The sequence below is a fragment of the Chlorocebus sabaeus genome, chromosome X (genome assembly GCF_047675955.1).
Source record: "Chlorocebus sabaeus isolate Y175 chromosome X, mChlSab1.0.hap1, whole genome shotgun sequence".
NCBI lineage: Eukaryota > Metazoa > Chordata > Mammalia > Primates > Cercopithecidae > Chlorocebus > Chlorocebus sabaeus.
Genome location: NC_132933.1, coordinates 134,435,230 through 134,446,762, shown reverse-complemented (window position 1 = coordinate 134,446,762; position 11,533 = coordinate 134,435,230). Strand labels below are relative to the sequence as shown.

The window sequence follows — 11,533 nt, the reverse complement described above, 5'->3', positions numbered from 1 at the left end:
GCAATGGACTTCGATATCATTTTTACCAACAACAGAGATAAACCATCCTCCATCCTGTATTTCTCAGCTCCCGCCCCGAGTGTGCTCTCCCCCTCTTCCCCGACTTCCCCCACCAAAGCCCCCGGCACGGGTCCCTCCGGAGGGAGGGCAGGATAGCTGCGCTGTAGGCAGGATTCCCCCTTTTTTCCGCAGTGACAGGCGGATTCCGGGGTCTCCTCGCCACGCTCTACCCCCGCAGTCACCCCTTTCTCAGTCACGATCTCCCCACCCCACCACCGTTGACCCTCTCCCTCCTTCCCCGCGCTCCCCCCGGCGTCAGCTCCAGGCTCGGGCCCCGCCCCTCTCAGCCTCTCCAGCCCAGGTTGCTAGGGCTTGGCGGGGCAACCAAACCTGGCGTGCCAGGAGGCGCGGCGCGCGCGTGAGCGCGCAGGCGAGCTTGTATAAGGAACCAGCGTTCTTCGGCTTCGGAGACTCGAGCACGAGCGGCGCGAGCCCGAACCCCAAGACAAGCGCTTCCTTCTCATTGGCTACTACCAGAAGGGGGCGGGGTAAAGGCGGGATCGGGCAGAACCTGAGGCGCTTTTCCATTGGTCAGAACGGGCCGCCTGGGGCGGGGCAGTTAGCAAATTAGGCTGCGCGTTCGCTTCTGCTAGAGGGCGGGGCCGGAGGTTTCGATTAGTTGTCTCTGCCGCTGGGGAAGGTAAAGCGGCGACGGCGTCCTCAGGAGCTGTGGGGTCCCCTGCTAGAAGTGGGGGACTCGGCGGGGTGAGTAGTCGCGCCGCCACCCGCCCGCCAAGCCTTCTTGCCCATACATCGGCCCCGCGTTCACCCAGCTTCTCCTGAGAGTGGGGACCCACCCGGTCCCCCCGGGCGGACTAGAGAAGGGGCGGCGGCGCCGGTCCCCCCGGAACGGGGCGACGCGGTGAGGGCGTCCCAGCCCGGAGTAGCCCCTCCTCAGCGCTCCCCTGCGCCTCTGGAAGGGCTTCCTCCGAGGGGCTGGGGCTGCCTTTTGGGGTGTGGGGAGGCGAAAGGGTGTGAAAGAGGGGCGACGGGTCGAGCCCGCCCCGCGGGGCTCCCCTCAGCGGCGGGTCTGCGGCGTCCCCGCCCCGCCGCTCCCGCGGCAAGAGCTCCCCGGGGCTTGCGGCGAGGGAAGCCCCTTCCCGCCGGCGCCGAGGAGGGGCCTGCGCGCCCGAGCCCCCTGCCCGAGTTCGGAGGGAGCCCGAGACTCCAGTCGCGGCCCTGGCCCTTCTGACCTTGGCTGCCCGGGAGGGTGGGCTAGCGACCCGCCGCTGGCCCCACGGCTCCGCAACCTCCCCCGAACAAGTTTCAGGCGATGCTGTGAAGTTCACGACTGGCATAGTGCGGGGAAGAAGAATGGCCCCTTCTCAGACCTTGATACCCTTTGGACCCTCATAGAAATCGGATTCTGGGGTTTGGAACCGTCTCCCAGAACGAACAGGTCCTCCTTGCATTGACACGTTTTGTGCCCACGTTGTGGGAAAAAATAACCTGAACATATTTCATTGTAAAGGCAGATCTTCCTTGAGGGTTTTGTTTTTCGCTTCACTTGAGTGTTAAAGCACAGATGCCTGAATAAGAAAAGCCTGACCTTAGTATCTCTACAGTGAGATTAGACGGGTGCTGTGATATTTAAGTAGTTGCAGATCAGTATTCTGTTGGCATAATCTATTTTAATTGGCTGGAATTTAAGCTGATTTTAGAAAGTATTGTTGACACCGAATGATTTATTTCTGTGCATCTGAATTAGGTTTGTTTGAACGTAATGGTTATATAGTTAAATGTAAAAGATTAGACAAATTAATTTGAGAGCGTTTGTCTGAAACAGGAGACAGAGATGTGTATAGAACAGGATTATCATTTTAGGTAACATCTGCTGGAACATTTCCAGCTTGTTTCTTTCTTGCTGTAGGGTTACAAAAAAGACATCTTCACCGAGGCTATTCGGAATTACATGTGAGTGACACTTAGATGTAAATTTGTTTTTATTCCCTTTAAGTGTTTTAAAATGTGTTATTCACAAAATGTGAAGAGGCTATATTTACTTGTTCCTGTATCTTAGTGTTGAAGGGGATAGTGTGATCTTATGATTAACAATCCAATTAGGGTCCATTAATAATAGATTTTTAAAAAAGGCGTGCTGCTTTTCGAGAATATGATAGGTTGAGTACCTAGCAAGACTTTTAATTTCTTTTTATTAAAAGTACTATTTTAAGATTGAGAATTTTTGGCGTTGACACTGAAACCAGGAATAAGGAAGCCTGCAGCAGTCTTAGCAGTTTGACACCACCAGTAGGTGTTTCTGTTGACAAATGCAGAGAAGAGAACATTTGGGAAGGAAATCTTTTTTTCGGGGCGGGGGTGGGGGGGGAGGTGAGGGTGGGTGAGGGGGGAAGGAGCCAGAAGAGAGAAGCTGTAGAGCTAATGCTGCCAGCACTGTATGGTGAGCATTTCACAAGTACAAGGAAACCTAATTAGGGAAAAATTCCGTTTGGCTGTATTAAATAATAGAACTCCAAAAGAGGCATTCTAAATAAAGTTAACCATTCCAAGAGTGTTAAATAATCTGCCATTTCAGAGTAGTTGGGGGTTTCTCAATTGGAGAGGGTATCAAATCTCTTTGAATTGTCTTGCCTTTTTAACACAGTCAGTGCAGCGATTAATTTGCTATATGTATATATATCAAACAGTTGAGTATTCCAGTTTTGTTGTTCAGCGTATTTCCTAAGCCTAAATTTTTTTAAAAGCAAAATCTGATATATTTTTTAAAAAATTTGAAATAGAATTCTTTGTCCAGAGAGTATTCCTTTTTCCCTGGCTCAGTCTTAAAATTTATTCATGATTTAGGGGTTTGTGGTTGGTATTTTTTTACCCCTTTTTCTTAGGTTTTTGATTTTTACTTATGCAAGTTCCCTAAGTCTGCTTTTGTTTATATTGTAATTTTCTTGGAATTATTTAAATCAGAGTGTGGCATCTATTGTGTCCCCTGGGGTTTTAAAAGGAAAGGCTCCCATTGAAAGAAATCGCAGGGCCATCTCGCATAGATGGGTAATAGAAGGTTGACTGCGAATCAGATGTATTCGGTTGCAAATATGCTGCTTGGGGTTAAGGCAGTTTCAGTTAACGGGAACCAGATTTTACATGGTGTTTCTACTTTGAAGGTACAGTATTGTTACATTACAAACTAAAGACAGAGGTGGAGAAATTCCTTTAAGTATCACCCCTAGCCTTGTTTCACCACGGTGTCCAGGAATCTATGAGAGACTCCTAACAATAGCTGCATTGTTGGAAATGACAGTGGCTTCTCTTGCGGAAAGTTAACCTTTCATTATGATTTTCATTTCAATTTACTTTGTAAAAGAAAATTTAGCTTTATCTAAGAAATTGGCTGTGAGAAATTTGTAAAGAGAGCAAGGAAAATAGGTTTTCTTCAACATGTCTGTTAAAATTTCACATTCTGTCCCCTGCCGTTTTGATAACTGGTGATCTTTATTTCCTCTAGATATTAGAAGGTATTCTAACACAGTACCTGATTTTTGGCAGTTACTGTGGGGATATGACTTTTTCATGTAATAAGTTGATGTCAAATAATAATGAGGCATTTAGGAATAAATTAATTCACATGCATAGATCTAAAACGTGAGGGAAATCTTTTAGATAACCCTTAACTTTGGTACAAGAACAGCACAATTTGAAGTATTAAGTTGCTTTCTAAGTAGAAAAAGCTATTTGCTTAGAATTGGGTAATTTTAGATTTTAAAGTTTTTTTTTTTTCCAACATCAAATAATTTGGCAACATCAAATTTCTTGATAAAGGAGGAGATAGAATCTCACAGATTCTTTATCATCTGATCATGGCATCAGCTGGACTACATTTCAACTTAGGACAATAATGCAATTAAAAGACTACATTTAAACTTTCTGTTTGGAGGTTTTTCTAATTTACTTTCAATCTCAAGCTCGACGTTAGAAATCTTTTGTTGGTGACGCACAATTTTAGTGTTCAGATTTTAGGTTTTGATCATTTTTAGAATTTTTTTTTATGTGTGTAGAGCAGTACATGGATTACTGAATTAATCAAAGATCTGGCCTCATTTCTCATTCAAGTTTGTACATTTCTTCACACTGAGATACGAGCTTGGGTGCAATTCTGTCGGTGGGTGTGAAAGCTGAGGGTAAGGACCTTCTACCTAGAGACTGATAACATTTAAACATTTCAGATTTGGGAATTAATAGAAAGTTATTTATTAGGTTAAAAGGAACTAGCCCATTTAGGTATTTGAAATTGATTGTCAATACTTTGAATTAAGCTCTTAGAAACATTTGTGTTTGAGATAATCCTAATCAGGGTCAAGTTTTGGGTGTGGTCTCTCTTTTGGGCAGTCTTCTCTGTAATAATTATAATACTCCATCTATTGAGCCATACTGAATGCCAGACACTGTGACAAGTAATTTATTTGCATGAATACATGTGTGTTCTCACAACAGCTCTATGAAGTAGGTCTTCTTACCTCCTGTATACATGTCAAATGGGCTCAGAGAAATAAAGTACTTTGCTGAGATTACCCAGCTAGTCATCAGAAGCAGCAAAATTGCCATCCGAACTGGTCTGACTTGAAGCTGTGCTCTTCAAAACCATGCTTTCTGCTTCTCTTTAGGAAACTGATTTCCCAGGCATATTTATTTTTGACACAGGGTCTCACTCCGTTGCCCAGGCTGGAGTGCAGTGGTGTTATCACAGCTTGCTGCACCCTTAACCTGGTAGACTCAATCGATCCTCCCACCTCAGCCTCCCTAGTAGCTGGCGACTACAGGCACGTGCTCCCATACCAGGCCAGTTTTTCTTTATTTTTAATAGAGGCAAGGTCTTATGATGTTGCTCAGGCTGGTCTTGAACTCCTGGTGTCAAGCGACCCTCCCGCTTTGGCCTCCCAAAGTGCTTGGACTATAGGCATGAGCCACCGCCAGGTCCACCCCAAGGGTATTTTGAGTTCCTACTGTATATCATGCCTGGGGTGGTACTGAAGGTATACATATGCTTCTTGGAGTTCACAGGCTACATTGGCAAGGCTGCTGAACCTTTAGTCAGTCACATGGGGGACTGAACTCAGATCCATCAGGACTGCTGGATAGAACAGTTGGAAGTGCAGACTTTTCTAACCAGAGGGTCAGACTTTTCTAACAGAGGTTATGTTTCTTCATAAATGAAGGCTGTACATAATCATGCCAAAAATGAGGTAGTTGTTTCTAATTAGCTACTTGGTATTTCATGTTTCTGGATATTGCATTATAACCTTTGATGGACTTTGATTAAATTTGCTACACTAATAAAGGCTACGAAGATACTCCTTGAATTCAATTTTGTGGCTTAGATATACCCTTGAAATAAAATGGCAGCCATTATAATTTGCAGATGGGCACCTCTTGTGTAATTATGACCAGTGAAATAAAATCTGGAGGTAAAGTCTATAGAGATATACTATTATTGTGTGTGTGTATGTTTTTTAAGATGGAGTCTTGCTCTGTTGCCCAGACTGGAGTGCAGTGGTGTGATCTCTGCTCACTGCAACCTCCACCTCCTGGGTTCAAGCAATTCTCCTGCCTCAGCCTCCCAAGTAACTGGGATTACAGGTGCATGCTGCCATGCCCAGCTAATTTTTTTGTATTTTAGTAGAGACGGGTTTCACCGTGTTGCTCAGGCTGGTCTCGAACTCCTGAGCTCAGGCAGTCCACCCGCTTCAGCCTCCCAAAGTGCTAGGATTACAGGCATGAGCCACCGCACCCACCCCTTGTTGTGTGCTAATACAGAGGTTGGACTCTGAAAATTTTTCTGTGTGAAAGTAGAACTTTCTGCTATTTAAAGCTTCTTGTGATTAAAATTTTTTTTTTAATTTTTAAATTTTTTTTTTTTTTTTTTTTTTGTTAATGAGACAGAGTGCTGCTCTGTCACCCAGGCTGGAGTGCAGTGGTGGGATCTCGGCTTACCGCAACCTCCGCCTCCTGGGTTCAAGTGATTCTCTTGCCGTAGCCTCCTGAGTAGCTGGAATTACAGGCGCCCGCCACCATGCCCGGCTAACTTTTTTGCATTTTTAATAGAGATGGGGTTTCACCATATTGGCCAAGTGGTCTCGAACTCCTGACCTCAGGTGATCCTCCTGCCTTGGCCTCCCAAAGTGTTGGGACTACAGGCGTGAGCCACCACGCCTGGCTCTGAATTTTTTTTTTAAAAGTAAGACCTATCATTAAGAGAACTAACCAGTTATGTACCCTAAAAGAACACTTAAAAGTCCATGTTAGAAAAGAAGAGGACTTAACATCTTTTTCTGTAATCGATTAAAATCACTTTTGTTACTTATTAAAGTTAGAAAGTGCTGATGAATACTGTAGAGCCTCAGGGCCAGAAATAATCTTGGCCGAAGCAGGACCATATTTCTACACAGATGGGACCTGTGTGTTAATTTGTTGATTTCTTTTTTTTTTTTTTGAGATGGAGTCTCGCTCTGTCGCTTAGGCTGGAGTGCAGTGGTGCGTTCTCAGCTCACTGCAAGCTCTGCCTCCCAGTTTCACACTATTCTCCTGCCTCAGCCTCCCGAGTAGCTGGGACTACAGGCGCCCGCCACCACGCCTGGCTAATTTTTTTTTGTATTTTTAGTAGAGACGGGGTTTCACCGTGTTAGCCAGGATGGTCTTGATCTCCTGACCTTGTGATCTGCCTGCCTTGGCCTCCCAAAGTGCTGGGATTACAAAATTTTGTTGATTTCTTTATAACGTAATGGAGGTGTACTTTACATACCATAAAACTCACCTTTTTAGTGTATGATTCCATTATTTTTAAGTGAATTTATGGAGTTGGCATAGCTATCATTACAGTCCAGTTTTAGAACATTTCCATCACCCCCAAAATTCTCTCCTGTCAATGAGTTTTTTTAACCTTATTTACTTGCTTCACCTAGACCTCTTTTCTTTTTTTTTGAGACAGGGTCTCACTCTGTTGCCCAGGCTGGAGTGCAGTGCTGTGATCTAACTTCACTGCAACCTCTACCTCCCAGACTTGAGCGATCCTCCCACCTCAGCCTCTTGAGTAGCTGGAACTACTGGCACACACCACTGCGCCTGGCTAATTTCTTTCTTTCTTTCTTTCTTTTTAAGATGTAATCTCACTGTCACCCAGGCCAGAGTACAGTGGTGTGATCTCGGCTCACTGCAACCTCTGCTTCCTGGGTTCAAGCGATTCTCCTGCCTCAGTCTCCCAAGTAGCTGGGATTACAGGCATGTGCCACCATGCCTGGCTAATTTTTGTGTTTTTAGTAGAGACAGGGTTTCACCATGTTGGCCAGGCTGGTCTTGAACCCCTGACCTCAGGTGATCTGCCTGCCTTGGCCTCCCAAAGTGCTAGGATTACAGGTGTAAGCTACCGTGCCTGGCCAACCTAGATCTCTTTATCATCAGACATTGACAAATGAAATCATGTAGATCTTAACAGATGTCTTTTTTTTTTTTTTTTTTTTTTTGGGACAGGTTCTCAAGTCTGTCACCCAGGCTAGAGTACAGTAGTGTGATCATGGCTCACTGCAGCCTCTGCCTCCCCAGGCTCAAGTGATCCTCCCACCTCAGCTTCTTGAGTAGCTGGGACTATAGGCGCAGGCCGCCATGCCTGGCTAATTTTTTTGTAGTTTGTAGAGATGGGTTCTCACAGTTTTGTTCAGGCTGGTCTTGAACTCCGGGGCTCAAGCCATTCCCCTACTTTGGCCTCCCAAAGTGCTGGGATTACAGGCATGAACCAGTGTGCCTGGCCTAAAAGATGTCCTTAAAAAATATCTTCTGGAGGCCAGGTGTAGGTGGCTCACGCCTGTAATCTCAGCACTTTGGGAGGCCAAGGCAGGCATTTCATTTGAGGTCAGGAGTTTGAGACCAGCCTGGCCAACATGGTGAAACCCTGTCTCTACAAAAAATACAAAAATCAGTTGAGTGCAGTGGTGTACACCTGTAGTCCCAGCCTCCTGGGAGGCTGAGGTGGGAGGATGGCTTGAGCCTGGGAGGCAGAGGTTGCAATGAGCCAAGATCGTACCATTCACTCCAGCCTGGGCAACAGGAGTGAAACCCTGTCTCAAAAAAAAATATATGTATATACACACACACACACACACACACACACACACACACACACTCTCTTCTTGGCTGGGCGTGGTGGCTCACGCCTGTAATTCCAGCACTTTGGGAGGCCAAGGCAGACGGATCACCTGAGGTCGGGAGTTCAAGACCAGCCTGAGCAACATGGAGAAACCGTCTCTACTAAAAATACAAAATTAGCCGAGTGTGGTAGCACATGCCTGTAATCCCAGCTCCTCGGTAGCCTGAGGCAGGAGAATTGCTTGAACCCGGGAGGTGGAGGTTGCAGTGAGCCAAGATGGCACCATTAGACTCCAGCCTGGGCAACGAGAGCGAGACTCCGTTTCAAAAAAAAAATCCACACATATTATCATTTATTAATGCTTTTTGTATATTCAAAAATTCTTGCCTAAGCATAATACATAGCAAAATTTAAAGGATCATAATGGCAAATGGTATAAATTACCTTGTGTTTGTGGCTTAAATTTTATTTTCATTTGATCTTTTTTAAACCAGCAAATAAAATACAACATTCTTGGTGATATGTTGGGAATGCAGGGAAAAGAAATGAAGGTAAAAGTAACATAATTATTGTGCAAGAAAAAGTTACTTCCAAATGTAAGAGCACAGGGAAACAATTGGTTTTCTTGATTTTAAGCTAAAAACATTGTGCATTTTATTGTTTGGACCTCTAATCCCCCTTGACAGATCCGTGCCTAATGCGCATGTCATAGAGCAGGCTTCATCAAATTCAGATATTTAGACACTTCGTCTACTTCAGACTGGATTGTGATGGGATTTGCAAACAGCTTAACATGCAAGGTACCGTAACTGCCTTTTCCTGCCTGCATCATTTTCTTCTTAGTGACCTTCTAGGGTGGGCTGGGGAGTAAGGCCAGCTTGGGAACGGGAAGTCTCATCAGCACAGGCTGATCCCCACTTGTGCAGGTTTCCTCCTTTGCTCGGTGTATTGCTTGTGTGGACGGACACTGCTTAGGGACGTTATGTTTTTGGGTATATATAGTAGAGGAATGTAATGGTTTGGTTAGAAGTAAAGTGTTTTGGGAAACTGTATCTAATTTTCTTTGCTTTTAGGTGAACATTTCTCAATGGAAAGTGACCCTTATATGTACCAGGCAGGTAAATCAGTAACTCCTTGTGTGGTTGGTTGTGTCTGGATTTTTAATGGCAAACAGGTTAGACACACAGTGCTGGTCTGATATTAATAGTTTACTGTCAGTTCAATCATAACTGGTTCGAAATAGGCATAGGCTTGCCTTTTTTTTTTTTTTTTTGGACTCTATCAAATGGTAACATGAAGTGCCAGTGTAACTTGATTTTGATAGTAAGAACAACTTTGGTTTCTGGAAATTAACAAAACATATATAAATAATATATATTGTTTAAAAAGCTTACCTTACATTATTTTAGGTGAGTTGCAATTTTAGATATCAGGTTTAGATTTTGTATTATGGGCCAGGCGCAGTGGCTCATGCCTGTAATGCCAGCACTTTGGGAGGGCCGAGGTGGGCGGATCACTTGAGGTCAGAAGTTCGAGACCAGCCTGGGCAACAAGATGAAACCCTGTCTCTACAAATAATACAAAAATTAGCCGGGTGTGGTGGCACGCACCTGTAACCCCAGCTGCTCAGGAGGCTGAGTCGGGAGAATCCCATGAACCTGGGAGGCAGGGGTTGCAGTGAGCCAAGGCCGCGCCACTGTATTCCAGCCTAGGCCACAGAGCGAGACTCCATCTCAAAAGAAAGAAAAAGATTTTGTGTTGTGTTTAAAGATTAGGTTCTTGGAAGTATGAGATTGTATTTTGATAATTAAAGTAAACATATACAGTCTCATGAGGAAGATACGGCAGATAAAAAGGGTGGTAAGTAATAGTTGAAGAACAACTTGCCTGGATTTACCTGATTACCCTGACATTGCTGATTTTAGAAACTAATTTCCTTATGAGTAGAATCTTTCACAGATTACCAGAGGCTGGGTCAGATGTGATATATCCTAGAATTTATCCACACCCCTAGACACACATCCCACCAAGGTTTGTCAGCCACTTATGGGATATATTAACTGTAATTGCTAGTAATCATTATTCCTAATATTACCACTAAATTCAAGTTTAGCAATGCAAATGAAAAGAAAAAGTTTGATTTTAATTGTAGTTACTGAAAATAGTTGGGGTAGACAAAAACTAATTTGTGCAAATAGGTGTTTTATACTTTATCAATTATTTATTTCTCAAATAATCTGTCCTACATCCTGAGGATCTGTCCTTCATTCATTTAACAAATATTACTTAATGAGTATGTAGTGTGTGCCAGACTGTGCTGGAGACTACATGGAGTGATAAATAAGATGTAAGTAGGCCCTGCCCTCAAATAATTAATTATTTTTTGAGACAGAATCTCACTCTGTCGCCCAGGCTGGAGTGCAGTGGTGCAATCTTGGCTCACTGCCACCTCCACCCCCTGGGTTCAAGCGATTTTTGTGCTTCAGCCTCCCAAGTAGCTGGGACTACAGGTGCCTGCCTCCACACCTGGCTGATTTTTGTATTTTCAGTAGAGACGGGGTTTCACCATGTTGGCCAGGCTGATTTCAAACTCCTGACCTCAAGGGATCCACCCACCTTGGCCTCCCAAAGTGCTAGGATTACAGGTGTGAGCCACCAAGCCTGGCCAAAGAATTTAGTCTTGAGATGGAGGCAGAGGAGAACTACAGAACACTGTGGGAGTATACCTGACCCTTGAACAACGTAGGGGTTGGGGTGCTGACCCTCACGCAGTCAAAAATCCAAGTATAACTTTTGAACCCCCAAAAACTTTACTAAAATAGCCTACTGTTGACCGGAAGCCTTACTGGTAATATAGTCAATTAACACGTTGTTTTGTATGTTATATGTATTATGTAGTGTATTCCTACAGTAACGTAAGCCAGAGAAGAAAATATTATTAAAATCATAGGAAGAGAAAAGATACTTACTATTCATTAAGAGGAAGTGGATCATTATAAAGGTGCTCATTGTCTTCACACTGAGTAGGCTGAGGAGGAAGAGGAGGGGTTGTCTTGCTGTCTCAGCAGGGGCAAAGGTGGAAGAGGTAGAGAAGGTGGAAGGGGAGGCAGGAGAGGCAGGCACACTCAGTGTAATTTATATTGAAAAAAAATCTGGGTATAAGTGGATCCATGCAGTTCAAACCTGTGTTGTTCAAGGGTCAACTGTATATAACCGGGTAGGGCTGGAGAGTCTGTCCTCGGGGGAAGAGGTGGGAAGGTCACTCTGAGGAAGTAACATTTAAGTGAGACCTGAAGAATGAGAAGGACCTGGTCTAGTTGGGGAAATAAGTTTTTCAGACAGAAGGTGCAAATGTGATGAGGCAAGGTGAGAGAGCTGGGGTTT

General features: G+C 44.4%; 1 protein-coding gene across 3 annotated transcripts in view; it reads left to right on the top strand.

The window, feature by feature from the left end:
- Nucleotides 1-677: 677 nt before the first annotated feature.
- Nucleotides 678-11,533, top strand: part of CDKL5 (cyclin dependent kinase like 5) — a 212,565-nt gene continuing 201,709 nt past the window's right edge. For 2 of the 3 annotated variants that reach the window (XM_037986378.2, XM_037986376.2), the window contains exon 1: nt 679-765. The gene's annotated coding sequence lies outside the window, so the exon portion shown is untranslated. Of the gene's footprint in view, nt 766-11,533 lie in introns of all 3 variants that reach the window. The other variant, XM_007991180.3, reaches the window with a different exon arrangement.